Here is a 22,513-nt window from a genome sequence, read left to right on the forward strand (position 1 = left end):
TTGGTGTACTGAAGAGGCGATACGAGGAGCTCTTGAATAGGTGTAATCAGCTTCTTGAGGTTGACACACATGAGGAGCAAGACGAGCGAGCTGAAGTTAGGCTGGTCTGTATTAAGGCGTTTCTGTTGCTCTTGCTTGGCTGGACCATTTTTTCCGGCAAGAACAGCAAAAACATTAATCTGCTTTGGCTGCTTGCGCTGCAAGATATGGACGAGTTGGACAGCTGGTCATGGGGTGGGATGAGACTTGCTTTCCTATATGAGCAGCTATCTCTTACCTCCGACTCATCTGTGGCCTCCTGTGGTGGTTACATGACATTGCTTGTGGTAATATTTGTTTTTCTTCTTTTTTACTTATTGTATCATAAATGTTTAGTTGTTTGTATAATTCTTGCGGTGATATAAATATTTGTTTCTTTGTGTTTACAGGGATGGACTTTGGCGTATTTCTCGAACATCATTGCGAGGATTGATGATGATGCCTACGACCCTACCGTTTCCCCGCTTGTGAGTAAATGGAAACCTCCTAGGGGATTTTCTGATCTAGAACACTACCGAGCTGCCATTAATTCGATGGACCATTCTCATGTCACCTAGATGTCGTACGAGAGACGACGACACATCACGCCCTTTTAGGACATATGCTGGTACTCCGGATGGATCATGGCCGGTAACGACAGGATGGTCCGTCACTTGCCAGAGTGGGTTCTTAGGTAGTACGGGTATGTCCAGACTATTCTCAGGCCTCCTACAGACATTGAGCTTCTTTGCGGCAGATGATGTGGCCCAGGCCTTCATTGAGTTTTCTCTACATGTCCTCAGCCATCAGCAGATGGGTCATCCGGTTCCGGATAACCAACTGTGAGCTCATACTAAGGGGTACATGAGATGGTTCGTTACAATATCACATCCTATTGTGAACCCCCTGCGGTCATTCCTGACTACGCAGCTACTGCCCCTCCTCGTCCTGTCCCTCCTTACGAGGAGGTTCTTGTTGAGCAGCAGTGGGCCAGACAACCTCTAGACCCATACCAGATCATCAGCAACATTAGAGCCAGAGTGGACGGTGCAATGGGACATCCTGCTGTGTTTCATGATCCAGAGGAGGTTATGCGCTTGATGCAGGGCATACAGTCTGAGTGGAGCATGCTAGAGCAGGTGCCGGCTCCTCGGAGGAGGAGTAGGAGTCCACGGGCGTAAGGTTTTATGATATTTTCTAGGTTTTTTTTATGACATTTTGAAGGATTTGGTTGTAATCCTATTACATTTGCGCTTTTTGGCGCTTTTATGACATTATGCGTTATTTTATTCCGTTGTTTTATTATGTTATTTTTCGTAATATAATTATGAGTTAATGCTTGATTGAATGAATGCTTGAATGAATGATGAAAAATGTATGCTTGAATGAATGTATGAAAGAAGGATTGAAAAAATAGGGAAAATAGAAGTTTCTGCCTCTTCTGGTTTCATGCACAGAATGTGTGTGAGTTAACTCACGCATGTGCTAATGGCTGCGTGAGTTAACTCACGCAGTATTTTTCACTTGCGTGGCTTAAGTTGCGTAGCGTATGTTAACTAACACAGACATTTACACTTGCGTTAGTTAACTTGCGCAAGGGTATAATTGGGACGGCTGCAGGGCGCGAACAATATATGCAGGGTGAAGAGCAAAATTCATATATATGGTGGTCAATTGGACTAAGGCGGGTTGTGATAGTCCATTTTAGAGCTCTACATACCACCACCATCACCACCATTTGTATAGATATTTAATTATTTATTCAAGTTTTTTTAATAATAAATATTTATTAAAGTTAGAAATACCAAAATACGTAAATGAAATTCCAATATTTTAAACTATTAAAAAATTGTAAAAGAAAATTAATATACCTTTTTTTAGTTGTATTGTATAATATATGTAGATGTTGAAGTTTGATCTTATATATTGTACTAGTGTGTTAACCCGTGCAATGCACGGGCGCTAGGCTATTTTTTTTTAGTCTCTAAAATATATTATATGTTTCAAATATTTATTTATATCAAATTTTGATTTCATAGTTAATATAAGTTCAATAAGATAGTATATTAAGAGATTAAATGCAAAATATTATTTAAACTAAATTTTTAGATGCTATAAATATACCATTTTTTATAATTTGTTCTTATATACAGTTTTACATACGTAAAATTTAACGAAGACGATCAAAGTTGCCGATGAAAAGTATGTATGTCACATTTGTTTTAACTAAAACAATAGAGAGAATACAAACAAAAAAAATCAAATTACATGTACATAACTACAAAAGATTAAGTTAACTCTGGTGTGTTAATCCGTGCAATGCACGGACGACAACTACTATTTTTCAATCTCCATAAATATATTGTTTTTTGTCATGTCGAAATGGCAGATATGTATTCCATAATTTTGTGTTTATTAGAGATAAACATAAGCCTTTTTTTTTGTGAGTTAGTGAAAAACATACTTCCATTATTTTTTATATTTGTCAACAAAAAATGTTTGTCATTTTTTATGTATCAATCACAAATATGTCTTAATTTTTGCAAATATATTTATTAGTAACACAAATATGTTTGTCGTCATTGTTGTTTTAATCTTTGCAAAATTATATTTGCCGTCATTATTGTTTTAATCTTTGCAAATTTATTTATTTATATATTTATCAGTAACAAAATTTGTCCAATGCATTTTATATGTATTAGTGGTAGCAACGATTTGTATCAAAATTTTATTTTAACTATCGGTGGCAAATATTTGACTAATTTTTGTTTATGCATTCCTGAAAAATATTTGTCTCATGTATTTTTTTCTTCATATTTATCAATGATATATATGAGTCTCATTCTTTTATATGTATTAGTGTAATCAATTTGTCCTATATTTTTTTATATATTTATAAGTGATAAATATGTGTTCAGTGTTTTTTTTATGTATCAATGACAAATAGTATATCATGTTTTTCTATTTATTAATTACAACTCTTTGTCTCGTGATTTTTGTACCAATGATAAATATTTGTGTTGTGATTTTTTCAATATTTTTCATTAAGAAATTTTTGTCTTTTTTTTTTGAAGAACTTAAGAAATTTTTGTCATGTGTTTTGATTTTTTTTTAATTTTTTTTAAAATAAAAATATTTAGTTCATATTTTTTATGTATCAGGACCAAATATTAGTCTTGTGTTTTTTTATGTATCAATGAAAAATATTTGCCCCGTGTTTTTTTTCTTTCTATTTATCAATGCACATGTATATATCATGTTTTTTTATGCGTCAGTGACAAAGATTTATCCCATCATTTTTTTTCTTCATATTTATCAGTGATGAATATGTGTCTCAATTTTTATATATCATTGAAAAATACTTCCCCTCTGTTTATATTTTTATATTTATCTGTGACAAATACTTGTCTCGTTTTTTTTTATGTATTAGTGATAAATATTTATCCCGTGTCTTTTCTATTCATCAATGACAACTATCTGTCTCGTGATTTTGGTAGCTATGATGAATTTTTGTGCTTTGCGTTTTTCAATATTTTTTAGTAATAAACTTCCGTCATGTGCTTTTTTAAAAAAAAAATATTTTTTTCAAAGAAAAGTGTTTGTTTCATATGATTTTATGTATCAAGATCAAATATCAATCTTGTGTTTTTTTATGTATCAGTGACAAATATTTGTCTCGTATTTTTTTCTATTCATCAATGAAAATTATTTGTCACGTGATTTTTTTTACCAATGATGAACATATGTGTTGTGCTTTTTTCAATATTTTTCCCTAACAAATTTTTGTCATGTCCTTTTTTTGAACATATTTACAAAGAAAAGTACTTTTTTCATTTTTTGTTGTATCAGGAAAAAATATTAGTCTTGGATTTTTTATGCATCGATGACAAATATTCGTCCCGTGTTTTTTATATTTATCAATGACTAATATTTATCTCATATTTTTTATGCATCACTGACAAATATTTATCCCATGATATTTTTTTCTTCATAATTATCAATGATAAATATGAGTCTCATTTTTTTTTTGTAGTGGCCGGGGTTTGAACCCCTGACCTTGCATATATATTTCATGCATTGTCCTTACCAACTGAGCTATGCTCACGAGGAAAAAAAAATGGAGTAACTCATATTTTTAACATGTATATTAGTCTCATATTTCTATTTATTTATCATGTATTAGCCTCTTGTTTTTTTTCCCTTCAAAAGAGATTATTAAATGGAGTAACTCATAGATTCAATTCAACTTTTTTTCTTAAAAAAAAAAAATTCAATTCAACTTATCCTAACTCATTTTCAAATTGAATTTTGGTTAAGCAGTGGAAGAAATTGAAGTTCAAAATTTATGTTATTTTTTTGTCAAAAAAAACTTATGTTATTTTTTATGTAAAAAAACGTATGTTATATTTCTTAATTAAAATAAAGTTGACGTATCTAAAAAAAATAATTATAAGTCAACATATCATTATTTGTTAATCAAACTGGGGAAATGTAATCAATGTTATGTTTTTAATTTTAACCTATAATTGCTCAGGTCGAATAATTTTTACGGTGTTATGTGAAAATTGTAGATGACACATTATTAACAATTGGTTTATAATAATGTTGATTTTTATTCCAAAAAATTGTAGATGACACATAATTAACAATTGGTTTATAATAATGTTGATTTTTATTCCAAAAAAAAAAGTTGATTTTTATCCCTAAAAAAATGTTAATTTTTATCTTATTTATCAAATTTACACTACTGTGCCTCAGTTGTATCAAATTGTGGATTGTGGATACAAATAAGTCAATCGAATAGCAATAAATTAATGTCTTAAATGATAACATCTTGGCTGTTTAGAGCATGTATTTTTCTTCCTAATCGACTGCAAATTTGATTGCTAACGAAGGTAATTTAAATTTACATGATTTTCCTTCCTGATTTGGCGGCAAACATTAATCAGTATATTATATCGTAAGTTAACAAAAAAAAGTTCAATTCCAATTTTTTTTTTGACCGCGTTCAATTCCAATTTAAGAATGAGTCAAAACAATTCCAGATTTAATGTCATTATAGTTTCTGTAACATCCCAGACTGCCTACAGGATTGCCGACTGACCCCACAAACCAACACGAGTCTTTTCAGCATGCTTTGTCCTCACTCACATGCTTACCGGGAATGTAACACCCATACTAGAAATTACCTAGGATATCTAGTATGCTCGTTAAACTTGGCATTGGATACATTAAAATTACAATAATAAAATTTCTTCCGAACATATCATAAAACTACTTGTTTATACATTTAAAATAATACCACTGACGTGTACAACATACATGCAATGAAAAGTAAACATAATTGTCCAGCTTCTTTCTCTACTTCATCACGAACTGCCCTGCTTGCGATCCACCTGTGTCTCTGAAATAAAATAAAAGGGATTGGGGTGAGACGGGATGTCTCAGTGAGTTCCACCTATCCTAGACTGTAGGCAATCTCAGGGAACCTAGAATCGCCATTTGTCTCTAAACTCAACCATTTTTAGGTTTATGCAATTTATCATGCATAACTGAGCGATCGGGGGATAATTAGGATCGCTGTCTAAAAGACTGATATAATCCTGATACTAATACTCAACTCATAATCATAATTATAATCATAATGTCTGTCATATTATGTTAGAAATGTTAGCGTTGAACAAACAATATTATCTGAGTTGATTTTACGGAATAAACCCAGGTGGAGTAACCCCGGAATTTATTCCACTCTGACCGGTAATAATTTCCAACTGGCGGGAACCCAACTGACGGGGATACCGGACTCCTCTTATTGTCATGGGGTCATCCTTACGGATAGTGCCCGTTCCAACTGGCGGGAACCTTTCGTATCCAACTGGCGGGAATAGCGAAAGCCATGACTTATAAATTATTTAATATTATAAACTGAACTGATTCTCTGATAACTGAGTTAATCCTCAACTCCACTACTGATGGGGAGCTAGAGAGGAATAACTTATCTTAACTGATTTTCTTATAATGATAATTTTCCTGAGTCTAATAATAAAGACGTGGTAATTTCGTCTTTATTCTGAAATTAATTCTGATACTAACCTATTCAGGTTCTAGGCATATCGTTGTCATATGCCATTCCTAAAAGGTTATAAGATTTCCCCATATCCTGATAAATTAAATTCGACTAATTAAGTCGAACTTTCATACTTAGAATTCTTTTCTTTCCAATGATTGGAAATCTACTCATGAATGATTTGTTTCAATGGCTAATTTACTCTAAACATTCTTTCACACAAATAAATATACACTATGGTAGTATATGATTAGAGGATATTCATAATACAATTTCGGCTACTTATTCGATAAAAATGAGAATTTAGAGTCTTAGCCAAACCAAACCATCATATCACTTTAAAAATATAATTTATGTTAGCTAAGAGTCGAAATAAAGTAATAAAATTCAACAACTTTCACTTTCCGAAATGTTAGCCGAAATTGCATATTTATTCATACTCACGTAAAACTTATCATAATAATTTTCCTCTAACTCCTACATTACCATAAGCATATTTATCAACATAAAAACTATTTTAGAGTACACTAGCAAGGGTGTGAACCTTAATCATAATGTCACTAAATTATGTTCTAATGTACCAAATCATGTTCTATTATTCTAAAATCATAATTTTAACTACCCAAAGGGAAGTTTCTAACTAAAAGGAACTCACCTTAAAAACAATTCCAGCAACTTAAAGATAGCTTAACCAACAACATCTCTGCCGTTCTTTAACACTCGTGCTTCTGCCTCAAAGCCTCAATCATCTCTTCATCATCAAAAGCTTGTGAACTTAACCATGTCTTAACCACAAATCCCACATCAGGCCCCAAACTTCAAACTCGTCTCCAGCCTTCAATACTGGACCAAAATTCATGAAACTGGTGCCCAAACGACGGCAATTTCGTTAGCTAACCATAGCAATAAGAACCACCTGATTCGGAATTACAGAGAAAAAGTTCTTACCGTTTTAGTGGAGCTCTGTCCCAAAACCCGTAACCAAATTCCAGCAGGATTTTACCAATTTCAATTGCGTTTTCCAAATTCGTTTCTAATCCAAAACATACAAAATTTATGATCAAACTGAAGGGAATTGAATGAAGAATCTAAAACTTCAACAATCATTCAATTCCAAGCCACATAGCAAAATATATGACTCGACTAATACAAGCACTGCCATACTAATTTTTACCCAATTCTCATAAGGTTCAAGTACATTCATCTTTAACAATAATACACCATTTTGATCACCAACTCATCTTTCTTACATCAACAACAAACCATTAACAATGATCTTCAACAACAATTCTATAATTATCTCATTTCATAAACCAAGCTACTAGCTAAACTCTTTCTTACACCAATTGTTCCTACAATCATCAAACATGCTAAAAATCACAACACCCATAACACATGAACACATATAAAAGCATAAGAGAATGGAGAATTTTCCACAAACTAATTTTCCCCAAAATGAAGAGTTAAGGGGCGGCCAACATGAAGGAATGGAAGGGAAAGTATTTTTGTTACTTACCTTGCTCTTAAAACATTATGGGTACCTCCAACAACATGATTTCTAGCAATTTCCCATGAATTTAGAGACAAAATGGAAGATTGAAAAATTGAAGGAAGGGGGCGGTTTGGTTGCTAGTAGAGGAAGGAATGATCTTTGCTTGTTCAACACTAGTTATGGCACTACTATAAACCCTTGAGCATGGTTTTCTTATGGATTCTTAAGGATTTGAAAATTTTTGGAGAAGATTGAGGAAGAAGAGAGGGAGGCCGATGGCTTTGAGAGAGAAGGGGGAAGAAATTGTGAAATGTGTTGGTGAAAGAAGTGAAAGGAAAAGTGTAGAAAACTTAAGAATTTTCTTCTTTAAAAATATCTTTGGTTTGGGAAATACCCATTTTGCCCTTGCTTAAAAAAATCTCATAGACAATTTGAAAAATAGCTGACACAGATAAATGACAAATGACAGTGTAGTTAAGCGGGATATTACACTCTACCCCCCTTAAGAAAATTTCGTCCTCGAAATTTAGATTTTACTCGCTAATAAGTACAAATAATTCCTCTATACTTTCGATCTTAGACTTCCACATGCGTCTGTTACCAACTGATTCTCTTTATCCGACTAAATTATCGGTTTCCTTTGTTACATAAAGTCTTCCGACTACCTAGCCATAGATACAACTGACTTGAATTAATATGTTAAACCGATTCCTTGACATGTTTTCCAATCTCATATGTCGAAAAGATTCGATAATAACCTTCTTATCTGTGATTTGTGGAATACATTATACACATTCCGAACATAGTGGATTGTAAAGCTAACCGATGCATCTGATATCTTTCGAGTAAATTCCTTGTTCCACATACTCTTTATAAATTGTCTTAGGTTACTCCTACTTGTTTACCTTTACTGAATTCTTGAAAAATCTCATACGTTTACTAAAGTAACACTTCTATCGACTTCGTCAACTTTTATCTTGTCTTGGACGGATATGACCTTTGAGTGATCTTTCATGCTATGTCCGATCCCAATAAAAGTTTATGTCTGAACTATGCCCCAAATAACGAGGTCTTATAATGATAATCATATCATACGCTGTATAAGATCGTCCCTACTCTGAGCAATATCTGACGTCAAGTTTAGTTCATCGAAAGTAAGAATTGTTCCAACTTTCTCCGTTAATCAATACATAAATAGGTAAATGTTACTTCTGATGTCTGTTATGTTTTATATGAATAAACTCAACATTGTGCTACCTCTAACATCTGTTGGAAGTACTAACTGACGAGTACAATCCATAAATCAGATTTAAATACATAGTGTACTAACTGGCGAGTACATTAAATATATAAATCTTATATGAGAATGGTGCACTGACTGGCGAGTACACAATACACGAGGTAGTACAACTGATAGCTTAATACATAACATATATTTGTAGTCATTCAACTTTGCTTCTTCTATACCAGAATTTAAATCAATCACGATACACCTTGATCATATTAGGATGAGTAAAAAGTATCATCATAGATCTTCTCTTGAACTTATATGTTCAAAATATACATTTCATTCTTGAACAATATTGTTATAGCTGTTACTCTAGGGAATGTCTTATCATCTTTTTCTTAATTCCATACTCATAACCTGAACATGCGTAGTCCCATTTGTGTGATATCAATCTTTTCTTTACCTCAAAAATATGGAGTTTAGATTCCTAAACTTCAAGACTAAAATTGCATTCAAGCATTTGCATTCATATTCTGAGTAGTATCTGTTCCCTCAGATACATGTTAATATACCTGATATTCCATGATAGTATTTCAAACCAAAATAAAAATAAAATCTTCAAGATACAACATTTATATCTTTGCCTCATACATGACTCCTTTTAACTAATCTGATACTTCTAAGTCATTCTTCAAAATCACGGCGTCGATTAACCGGGTTACATACTATAGGTGATTCCAATTTCTTATATTTAATAAGGTAGGAACACCTTCATCCTACTCTTACTACTTGAAATTTTCATATCTGTGAATTATGCGGTTTGGAAAATTGTTTAATTCGTCTCTTAAGATTTCCCATGAATATCTCATTCAAAGTCTTAAACTTTTGCACATTATGTTACTTCTTGCTGATTAATATCTCGCTGCGCTACTCTGATTTATTAGTTCACTTCGCTTAGGCGTACTGCTCCAACCATACTGTAAATTTCTCCATCTCATTACTACATGTTATGAACATGGGGCTAACTTTACACTTCTTGCTATTTCGAGCACCGACTTATAATCACTGACGAGTCATTTTCAAATACTGCAAATTTTTCTTTAAACATGCACTACATACTTGTTTTCGCAAAGTGTTCCTTGAATGATTCTCACATTCACATTATTTATGAACTAAAACATACTTGAATATTCGAGGCTTATTTCCATTTAGTTTGTTCTTGTCTGTGTTGACAGATACACTTACGATCTCCTCTGTAATAACTTCGACTCCCAAAATTCGATTTAGTTAACAAAATCATTCTTTTGGTTTTCAAGACATTTGCATCAGAAAAATCATCAGATAAAAACGTTTAATTCCTCAATACTTTACTTCATTCTTAACTCTTTTACACTAGCGACAATTTTTTCCTGTAGCAGAACCTTAAAATAATTTTCAAATTCAAAAATCTTGATTTAATCTTTAACACATCAACGTATTGTATTCATGCATTAATACATTCTTATCCTCGACATTCCGTTGTAAGAGCTTGACATCATTTGTCCATTAGTTCACCGAACTTCCGCAACTTATTATTATTAAATCTTTATTTTCCGTTTCGATCGAAAATTTACATCGTCTCTGACCATTACCGGGATCTCTTTCCACTTACTGTTATAATTGTATTTCTTAGTTCGAAGAACAACTTAATATCATGATAAATGCAAGAGGTCTTATTCAATTTCCTTAGAGTACAATCCTTATTAGTTTAACTTTTCTGCAATTCCTTGCTAAAAAATGCATCTAATTCATGCTCTAATCCGTAAGGATCTTTCCACTACTATTTATTCATCCTTCTTGACTCTTATGCGGTATAGCATCTTCACTTTCTAATTCATAAATCTAGCACTTTAGATTCGGGAGGTTTGACTAATCCGACATAGTTTATCTAACTTACGTCGTCCATTCATTGCTCACATCGGGGGTTTCCTTGTCTGCTCCAAAATAATTTACTTATTCCTTAATTAGTTCACCTAACAGTTCAAGCATCAAAATCCAACTCGTTTCGGCATTCAAGTCTTTCACTTCTTACATACTCTACACCCACCGAGAGTTTATGAATTCCATTGTTCATCAGATAATTTTCTCATATCAAGTTCATCTTCTGATCCCGCAGTTCTAGTTACGCCTTTAGAAATACTCATTTCTTCTATACCTTACTTATGCCTCTTATATTGCGGCTCCTGTCAAAGTTGCAATTATCCCTTAGTCACCCTGAATATCTTACTTCAAAGGTATCCACATAAAAAGTGTCGTTCAACAATACATAGTACTCCGTCTTAATCTTAACATTTCCCTTATGTGCTTGAAGAATCTTCAGCTTCAAAGTTTAGCAACCACCATTAGGCGTCAAATACTTCCTTAGCAAAATTCCCTATAAACCTGACACCATGACTTTCCTTCTTCTTATGCTTCATTCCTCCTAGGTCCTATTCAGCTCTCAGACATTCGTTCTAACTGTCATATACTAGATTGAGTTGATCAGGCTCAGGTAGATATGACATTTAGAATAAACATCCGGAACCCAATGGTCCCACTGCATTTTATTGAATTCTAATGACCCAAGGCACGATCTGAATCGACCTGCTCTGATACCAAATTGTAACACCCATACTAGAAATTACCTAGGATATCTAGTATGCTCGTTAAACTTGGCATTGGATACATTAAAATTACAATAATAAAATTTCTTCCGAACATATCATAAAACTACTTGTTTATACATTTAAAATAATACCACTGACGTGTACAACATACATGCAATGAAAAGTAAACATAATTGTCCAGCTTCTTTCTCTACTTCATCACGAACTGCCCTGCTTGCGATCCACCTGTGTCTCTGAAATAAAATAAAAGGGATTGGGGTGAGACGGGTTGTCTCAGTGAGTTCCACCTATCCTAGACTGTAGGCAATCTCAGGGAACCTAGAATCGCCATTTGTCTCTAAACTCAACCATTTTTAGGTTTATGCAATTTATCATGCATAACTGAGCGATCGGGGGATAATTAGGATCGCTGTCTAAAAGACTGATATAATCCTGATACTAATACTCAACTCATAATCATAATTATAATCATAATGTCTGTCATATTATGTTAGAAATGTTAGCGTTGAACAAACAATATTATCTGAGTTGATTTTACGGAATAAACCCAGGTGGAGTAACCCCGGAATTTATTCCACTCTGACCGGTAATAATTTCCAACTGGCGGGAACCCAACTGACGGGGATACCGGACTCCTCTTATTGTCATGGGGTCATCCTTACGGATAGTGCCCGTTCCAACTGGCGGGAACCTTTCGTATCCAACTGGCGGGAATAGCGAAAGCCATGACTTATAAATTATTTAATATTATAAACTGAACTGATTCTCTGATAACTGAGTTAATCCTCAACTCCACTACTGATGGGGAGCTAGAGAGGAATAACTTATCTTAACTGATTTTCTTATAATGATAATTTTCCTGAGTCTAATAATAAAGACGTGGTAATTTCGTCTTTATTCTGAAATTAATTCTGATACTAACCTATTCAGGTTCTAGGCATATCGTTGTCATATGCCATTCCTAAAAGGTTATAAGATTTCCCCATATCCTGATAAATTAAATTCGACTAATTAAGTCGAACTTTCATACTTAGAATTCTTTTCTTTCCAATGATTGGAAATCTACTCATGAATGATTTGTTTCAATGGCTAATTTACTCTAAACATTCTTTCACACAAATAAATATACACTATGGTAGTATATGATTAGAGGATATTCATAATACAATTTCGGCTACTTATTCGATAAAAATGAGAATTTAGAGTCTTAGCCAAACCAAACCATCATATCACTTTAAAAATATAATTTATGTTAGCTAAGAGTCGAAATAAAGTAATAAAATTCAACAATTTTCACTTTCCGAAATGTTAGCCGAAATTGCATATTTATTCATACTCACGTAAAACTTATCATAATAATTTTCCTCTAACTCCTACATTACCATAAGCATATTTATCAACATAAAAACTATTTTAGAGTACACTAGCAAGGGTGTGAACCTTAATCATAATGTCACTAAATTATGTTCTAATGTACCAAATCATGTTCTATTATTCTAAAATCATAATTTTAACTACCCAAAGGGAAGTTTCTAACTAAAAGGAACTCACCTTAAAAACAATTCCGGCAACTTAAAGATAGCTTAACCAACAACATCTCTGCCGTTCTTTAACACTCGTGCTTCTGCCTCAAAGCCTCAATCATCTCTTCATCATCAAAAGCTTGTGAACTTAACCATGTCTTAACCACAAATCCCACATCAGGCCCCAAACTTCAAACTCGTCTCCAGCCTTCAATACTGGACCAAAATTCATGAAACTGGTGCCCAAACGACGGCAATTTCGTTAGCTAACCATAGCAATAAGAACCACCTGATTCGGAATTACAGAGAAAAAGTTCTTACCGTTTTAGTGGAGCTCTGTCCCAAAACCCGTAACCAAATTCCAGCAGGATTTTACCAATTTCAATTGCGTTTTCCAAATTCGTTTCTAATCCAAAACATACAAAATTTATGATCAAACTGAAGGGAATTGAATGAAGAATCTAAAACTTCAACAATCATTCAATTCCAAGCCACATAGCAAAATATATGACTCGACTAATACAAGCACTGCCATACTAATTTTTACCCAATTCTCATAAGGTTCAAGTACATTCATCTTTAACAATAATACACCATTTTGATCACCAATTCATCTTTCTTACATCAACAACAAACCATTAACAATGATCTTCAACAACAATTCTATAATTATCTCATTTCATAAACCAAGCTACTAGCTAAACTCTTTCTTACACCAATTGTTCCTACAATCATCAAACATGCTAAAAATCACAACACCCATAACACATGAACACATATAAAAGCATAAGAGAATGGAGAATTTTCCACAAACTAATTTTCCCCAAAATGAAGAGTTAAGGGGCGGCCAACATGAAGGAATGGAAGGGAAAGTATTTTTGTTACTTACCTTGCTCTTAAAACATTATGGGTACCTCCAACAACATGATTTCTAGCAATTTCCCATGAATTTAGAGACAAAATGGAAGATTGAAAAATTGAAGGAAGGGGGCGGTTTGATTGCTAGTAGAGGAAGGAATGATCTTTGCTTGTTCAACACTAGTTATGGCACTACTATAAACCCTTGAGCATGGTTTTCTTATGGATTCTTAAGGATTTGAAAATTTTTGGAGAAGATTGAGGAAGAAGAGAGGGAGGCCGATGGCTTTGAGAGAGAAGGGGGAAGAAATTGTGAAATGTGTTGGTGAAAGAAGTGAAAGGAAAAGTGTAGAAAACTTAAGAATTTTCTTCTTTAAAAATATCTTTGGTTTGGGAAATACCCATTTTGCCCTTGCTTAAAAAAATCTCATAGACAATTTGAAAAATAGCTGACACAGATAAATGACAAATGACAGTGTAGTTAAGCGGGATATTACACTCTACCCCCCTTAAGAAAATTTCGTCCTCGAAATTTAGATTTTACTCGCTAATAAGTACAAATAATTCCTCTATACTTTCGATCTTAGACTTCCACATGCGTCTGTTACCAACTGATTCTCTTTATCCGACTAAATTATCGGTTTCCTTTGTTACATAAAGTCTTCCGACTACCTAGCCATAGATACAACTGACTTGAATTAATATGTTAAACCGATTCCTTGACATGTTTTCCAATCTCATATGTCGAAAAGATTCGATAATAACCTTCTTATCTGTGATTTGTGGAATACATTATACACATTCCGAACATAGTGGATTGTAAAGCTAACCGATGCATCTGATATCTTTCGAGTAAATTCCTTGTTCCACATACTCTTTATAAATTGTCTTAGGTTACTCCTACTTGTTTACCTTTACTGAATTCTTGAAAAATCTCATACGTTTACTAAAGTAACACTTCTATCGACTTCGTCAACTTTTATCTTGTCTTGGACGGATATGACCTTTGAGTGATCTTTCATGCTATGTCCGATCCCAATAAAAGTTTATGTCTGAACTATGCCCCAAATAACGAGGTCTTATAATGATAATCATATCATACGCTGTATAAGATCGTCCCTACTCTGAGCAATATCTGACGTCAAGTTTAGTTCATCGAAAGTAAGAATTGTTCCAACTTTCTCCGTTAATCAATACATAAATAGGTAAATGTTACTTCTGATGTCTGTTATGTTTTATATGAATAAACTCAACATTGTGCTACCTCTAACATCTGTTGGAAGTACTAACTGACGAGTACAATCCATAAATCAGATTTAAATACATAGTGTACTAACTGGCGAGTACATTAAATATATAAATCTTATATGAGAATGGTGCACTGACTGGCGAGTACACAATACACGAGGTAGTACAACTGATAGCTTAATACATAACATATATTTGTAGTCATTCAACTTTGCTTCTTCTATACCAGAATTTAAATCAATCACGATACACCTTGATCATATTAGGATGAGTAAAAAGTATCATCATAGATCTTCTCTTGAACTTATATGTTCAAAATATACATTTCATTCTTGAACAATATTGTTATAGCTGTTACTCTAGGGAATGTCTTATCATCTTTTTCTTAATTCCATACTCATAACCTGAACATGCGTAGTCCCATTTGTGTGATATCAATCTTTTCTTTACCTCAAAAATATGGAGTTTAGATTCCTAAACTTCAAGACTAAAATTGCATTCAAGCATTTGCATTCATATTCTGAGTAGTATCTGTTCCCTCAGATACATGTTAATATACCTGATATTCCATGATAGTATTTCAAACCAAAATAAAAATAAAATCTTCAAGATACAACATTTATATCTTTGCCTCATACATGACTCCTTTTAACTAATCTGATACTTCTAAGTCATTCTTCAAAATCACGGCGTCGATTAACCGGGTTACATACTATAGGTGATTCCAATTTCTTATATTTAATAAGGTAGGAACACCTTCATCCTACTCTTACTACTTGAAATTTTCATATCTGTGAATTATGCGGTTTGGAAAATTGTTTAATTCGTCTCTTAAGATTTCCCATGAATATCTCATTCAAAGTCTTAAACTTTTGCACATTATGTTACTTCTTGCTGATTAATATCTCGCTGCGCTACTCTGATTTATTAGTTCACTTCGCTTAGGCGTACTGCTCCAACCATACTGTAAATTTCTCCATCTCATTACTACATGTTATGAACATGGGGCTAACTTTACACTTCTTGCTATTTCGAGCACCGACTTATAATCACTGACGAGTCATTTTCAAATACTGCAAATTTTTCTTTAAACATGCACTACATACTTGTTTTCGCAAAGTGTTCCTTGAATGATTCTCACATTCACATTATTTATGAACTAAAACATACTTGAATATTCGAGGCTTATTTCCATTTAGTTTGTTCTTGTCTGTGTTGACAGATACACTTACGATCTCCTCTGTAATAACTTCGACTCCCAAAATTCGATTTAGTTAACAAAATCATTCTTTTGGTTTTCAAGACATTTGCATCAGAAAAATCATCAGATAAAAACGTTTAATTCCTCAATACTTTACTTCATTCTTAACTCTTTTACACTAGCGACAATTTTTTCCTGTAGCAGAACCTTAAAATAATTTTCAAATTCAAAAATCTTGATTTAATCTTTAACACATCAACGTATTGTATTCATGCATTAATACATTCTTATCCTCGACATTCCGTTGTAAGAGCTTGACATCATTTGTCCATTAGTTCACCGAACTTCCGCAACTTATTATTATTAAATCTTTATTTTCCGTTTCGATCGAAAATTTACATCGTCTCTGACCATTACCGGGATCTCTTTCCACTTACTGTTATAATTGTATTTCTTAGTTCGAAGAACAACTTAATATCATGATAAATGCAAGAGGTCTTATTCAATTTCCTTAGAGTACAATCCTTATTAGTTTAACTTTTCTGCAATTCCTTGCTAAAAAATGCATCTAATTCATGCTCTAATCCGTAAGGATCTTTCCACTACTATTTATTCATCCTTCTTGACTCTTATGCGGTATAGCATCTTCACTTTCTAATTCATAAATCTAGCACTTTAGATTCGGGAGGTTTGACTAATCCGACATAGTTTATCTAACTTACGTCGTCCATTCATTGCTCACATCGGGGGTTTCCTTGTCTGCTCCAAAATAATTTACTTATTCCTTAATTAGTTCACCTAACAGTTCAAGCATCAAAATCCAACTCGTTTCGGCATTCAAGTCTTTCACTTCTTACATACTCTACACCCACCGAGAGTTTATGAATTCCATTGTTCATCAGATAATTTTCTCATATCAAGTTCATCTTCTGATCCCGCAGTTCTAGTTACGCCTTTAGAAATACTCATTTCTTCTATACCTTACTTATGCCTCTTATATTGCGGCTCCTGTCAAAGTTGCAATTATCCCTTAGTCACCCTGAATATCTTACTTCAAAGGTATCCACATAAAAAGTGTCGTTCAACAATACATAGTACTCCGTCTTAATCTTAACATTTCCCTTATGTGCTTGAAGAATCTTCAGCTTCAAAGTTTAGCAACCACCATTAGGCATCAAATACTTCCTTAGCAAAATTCCCTATAAACCTAACACCATGACTTTCCTTCTTCTTATGCTTCATTCCTCCTAGGTCCTATTCAGCTCTCAGACATTCGTTCTAACTGTCATATACTAGATTGAGTTGATCAGGCTCAGGTAGATATGACATTTAGAATAAACATCCGGAACCCAATGGTCCCACTGCATTTTATTGAATTCTAATGACCCAAGGCACGATCTGAATCGACCTGCTCTGATACCAAATTGTAACACCCATACTAGAAATTACCTAGGATATCTAGTATGCTCGTTAAACTTGGCATTGGATACATTAAAATTACAATAATAAAATTTCTTCCGAACATATCATAAAACTACTTGTTTATACATTTAAAATAATACCACTGACGTGTACAACATACATGCAATGAAAAGTAAACATAATTGTCCAGCTTCTTTCTCTACTTCATCACGAACTGCCCTGCTTGCGATCCACCTGTGTCTCTGAAATAAAATAAAAGGGATTGGGGTGAGACGGGTTGTCTCAGTGAGTTCCACCTATCCTAGACTGTAGGCAATCTCAGGGAACCTAGAATCGCCATTTGTCTCTAAACTCAACCATTTTTAGGTTTATGCAATTTATCATGCATAACTGAGCGATCGGGGGATAATTAGGATCGCTGTCTAAAAGACTGATATAATCCTGATACTAATACTCAACTCATAATCATAATTATAATCATAATGTCTGTCATATTATGTTAGAAATGTTAGCGTTGAACAAACAATATTATCTGAGTTGATTTTACGGAATAAACCCAGGTGGAGTAACCCCGGAATTTATTCCACTCTGACCGGTAATAATTTCCAACTGGCGGGAACCCAACTGACGGGGATACCGGACTCCTCTTATTGTCATGGGGTCATCCTTACGGATAGTGCCCGTTCCAACTGGCGGGAACCTTTCGTATCCAACTGGCGGGAATAGCGAAAGCCATGACTTATAAATTATTTAATATTATAAACTGAACTGATTCTCTGATAACTGAGTTAATCCTCAACTCCACTACTGATGGGGAGCTAGAGAGGAATAACTTATCTTAACTGATTTTCTTATAATGATAATTTTCCTGAGTCTAATAATAAAGACGTGGTAATTTCGTCTTTATTCTGAAATTAATTCTGATACTAACCTATTCAGGTTCTAGGCATATCGTTGTCATATGCCATTCCTAAAAGGTTATAAGATTTCCCCATATCCTGATAAATTAAATTCGACTAATTAAGTCGAACTTTCATACTTAGAATTCTTTTCTTTCCAATGATTGGAAATCTACTCATGAATGATTTGTTTCAATGGCTAATTTACTCTAAACATTCTTTCACACAAATAAATATACACTATGGTAGTATATGATTAGAGGATATTCATAATACAATTTCGGCTACTTATTCGATAAAAATGAGAATTTAGAGTCTTAGCCAAACCAAACCATCATATCACTTTAAAAATATAATTTATGTTAGCTAAGAGTCGAAATAAAGTAATAAAATTCAACAATTTTCACTTTCCGAAATGTTAGCCGAAATTGCATATTTATTCATACTCACGTAAAACTTATCATAATAATTTTCCTCTAACTCCTACATTACCATAAGCATATTTATCAACATAAAAACTATTTTAGAGTACACTAGCAAGGGTGTGAACCTTAATCATAATGTCACTAAATTATGTTCTAATGTACCAAATCATGTTCTATTATTCTAAAATCATAATTTTAACTACCCAAAGGGAAGTTTCTAACTAAAAGGAACTCACCTTAAAAACAATTCCAGCAACTTAAAGATAGCTTAACCAACAACATCTCTGCCGTTCTTTAACACTCGTGCTTCTGCCTCAAAGCCTCAATCATCTCTTCATCATCAAAAGCTTGTGAACTTAACCATGTCTTAACCACAAATCCCACATCAGGCCCCAAACTTCAAACTCGTCTCCAGCCTTCAATACTGGACCAAAATTCATGAAACTGGTGCCCAAACGACGGCAATTTCGTTAGCTAACCATAGCAATAAGAACCACCTGATTCGGAATTACAGAGAAAAAGTTCTTACCGTTTTAGTGGAGCTCTGTCCCAAAACCCGTAACCAAATTCCAGCAGGATTTTACCAATTTCAATTGCGTTTTCCAAATTCGTTTCTAATCCAAAACATACAAAATTTATGATCAAACTGAAGGGAATTGAATGAAGAATCTAAAACTTCAACAATCATTCAATTCCAAGCCACATAGCAAAATATATGACTCGACTAATACAAGCACTGCCATACTAATTTTTACCCAATTCTCATAAGGTTCAAGTACATTCATCTTTAACAATAATACACCATTTTGATCACCAACTCATCTTTCTTACATCAACAACAAACCATTAACAATGATCTTCAACAACAATTCTATAATTATCTCATTTCATAAACCAAGCTACTAGCTAAACTCTTTCTTACACCAATTGTTCCTACAATCATCAAACATGCTAAAAATCACAACACCCATAACACATGAACACATATAAAAGCATAAGAGAATGGAGAATTTTCCACAAACTAATTTTCCCCAAAATGAAGAGTTAAGGGGCGGCCAACATGAAGGAATGGAAGGGAAAGTATTTTTGTTACTTACCTTGCTCTTAAAACATTATGGGTACCTCCAACAACATGATTTCTAGCAATTTCCCATGAATTTAGAGACAAAATGGAAGATTGAAAAATTGAAGGAAGGGGGCGGTTTGGTTGCTAGTAGAGGAAGGAATGATCTTTGCTTGTTCAACACTAGTTATGGCACTACTATAAACCCTTGAGCATGGTTTTCTTATGGATTCTTAAGGATTTGAAAATTTTTGGAGAAGATTGAGGAAGAAGAGAGGGAGGCCGATGGCTTTGAGAGAGAAGGGGGAAGAAATTGTGAAATGTGTTGGTGAAAGAAGTGAAAGGAAAAGTGTAGAAAACTTAAGAATTTTCTTCTTTAAAAATATCTTTGGTTTGGGAAATACCCATTTTGCCCTTGCTTAAAAAAATCTCATAGACAATTTGAAAAATAGCTGACACAGATAAATGACAAATGACAGTGTAGTTAAGCGGGATATTACAGGGAAACTTCCCGGTAGGTCACCCATCCTAGTACTACTCCAAGCCAAGCACGCTTAACTGTGGAGTTCCTATGGATTGAGCTCCCGAAAAGAAGATGCATCTTGTTGATATGGGTAGTACCTAACAATTCTTATAAACCTCCCTTCAACCATGTAGTCCCATACCTACACGGCCTCCGGATCCCTCTCATTCCGATGTGTTTCGGTTCCTACTATTGTCGTGGGGGTCCCTTGCGGCTTAAACCGTTCCCCTTAGGTCGGGAACCTTTCGTATCCACCTAGCGGGATATCGAAAGCCACGACGTGGGTGTTACAGTTTCTTTTTATTTTTTTTATTTCTTTTGAATTTGTAAAAAAAAAAAGGCATTTGAATGGGGTCCTTTAAAAAAAATTGAATTCCAATTTAAGCAAAAGTCAAAATAATTCCGTTTTTAATGTCACTATAATTTCATTTAAATTTGTATAAAAAAATCGTTCTTTTTGAAAGAAAGAATAATTAATAAAAAAAAAAACCATTTGAACGGTTTCCTTTTAGAAAAAATTATTGGATTGGATTGGATTGGTTTCCTTGTAAGGTGAAGATGTTTTATCCAACCTCCTGGATATAAAACATAAATTATTTTATATTTAGGTTTCAAAAAATAATTTCTTATATATATATATATATATATATATATATATATATATATATGTATATGTAAAATGTAAAGAAAAAAAATTTCTTTTTCAACTCTTCAACAACATTGAATTTTGGATTGAATAACATCTTGGTATAATTACCGTGATTCTGAACAGTAGGTATACCTAGATTTAACTAAATATATTAGTTTTGAGTGTTAATTTTTTACTGAATTTGTGAATTACCTTTCAATAACTTGATTTTTCCAAGGAAAACCACCACACATGTATTGTTAGAAGATCCAGAAAGTATAAAAATAAGTCAAGTTATCTACAAAATGGCCATAGAGAATACACTTGAATCGATAACTAAATATACCACAAACATTTTCGTGTTGCTATTCCGTGAAATATAGATTTTATAAGTTTATATTGACAAAGATTAATGAAGTAAACAAACACATTATTTTCTAGATCCATAGAAATAATCTTCGTCATAACACCATAAAAAATATATTCATCTTCAACCTCAGCTTTAGGCAGCATTCCGATTATATTTTGAAAATTTATACAAACTTATGTAGTTAAATATTGACCTTAAAAAAATAGGAATAATAAGGCACAATTTCATGATCAACAGGTCTAATCTTAGTCTTATCTGTAAATTTGAGACAAAATATATGTGATGTTGTCATGACTTCTTGTATTTCATTGATACTGACTCGAAAATTATACATGATAAAAACAGCATCTTCTTTCAAAGAAAATTCTAACTTGTTAAAAAGTTCGTGACCAACCAATGCATGTATCTTGTGACCCTGCATGCGAAATAATTTTAAAAAATAGTGATATAACATATTAATCTTTTATAAATTACGAAAGCTTAATAGTATTATAATATAAAATCTAAAAAACTCACATAATTATCCATTAAAATCAAATGGATTGTCGTTGGTTTTTCAGTGTTATTAGAATCCGTAAATGACCACAGTCTAACGATTCTTGAAAAATGCACCATTTACTCTTATTGTCGTTAATTTTAATAATAGAGTTATAGTTTGGAGTCATTTAGAAATTTTAAAAAGAAAGAAATTTGATAAGAATGATTGAGTGGTGGTGAATGGCAAAGCATTATTGAGCATGAAAACTATTTATAGCACGATGGCAAGTGTATATTCGTTGACCATACAAATTAAAAAGTTACTAAAATTAAAATGCACTCAATGATATTTTATTGTTGTCTTTACACAGTTTCAAGACAAAAAAAAATTCTTAGGATCATAGTCAATAGTTTCAAATCAAAGGA

General features: G+C 33.2%; 1 long non-coding RNA gene across 10 annotated transcripts; it reads right to left on the reverse strand.

Annotated features, from left to right (window-relative positions):
• Positions 1-5,222: 5,222 nt before the first annotated feature.
• On the reverse strand, positions 5,223-20,583 carry LOC146941903 (uncharacterized). 10 transcript variants are annotated; one of them, XR_015032513.1, is made up of 10 exons: positions 20,124-20,583; positions 19,556-19,640; positions 19,263-19,450; positions 17,863-17,944; positions 13,295-13,379; positions 13,002-13,209; positions 7,602-11,683; positions 7,034-7,118; positions 6,741-6,928; positions 5,223-5,422 (listed from the first exon to the last, which is right to left on the reverse strand). It is a non-coding gene; the product is annotated as an uncharacterized LOC146941903 (long non-coding RNA). The 10 variants fall into 10 exon arrangements; XR_015032510.1 differs by having other exon boundaries at positions 11,602-11,683; positions 13,002-13,189; positions 13,863-17,944; XR_015032505.1 differs by having other exon boundaries at positions 13,002-13,189; positions 13,863-17,944.
• Positions 20,584-22,513: the final 1,930 nt, after the last annotated feature.

This window comes from Medicago sativa, chromosome 3, assembly GCF_051527215.1.
Source record: "Medicago sativa cultivar Bolivia chromosome 3, Bolivia_mono, whole genome shotgun sequence".
In the NCBI taxonomy this organism is placed as follows: Eukaryota; Viridiplantae; Streptophyta; class Magnoliopsida; order Fabales; family Fabaceae; genus Medicago; species Medicago sativa.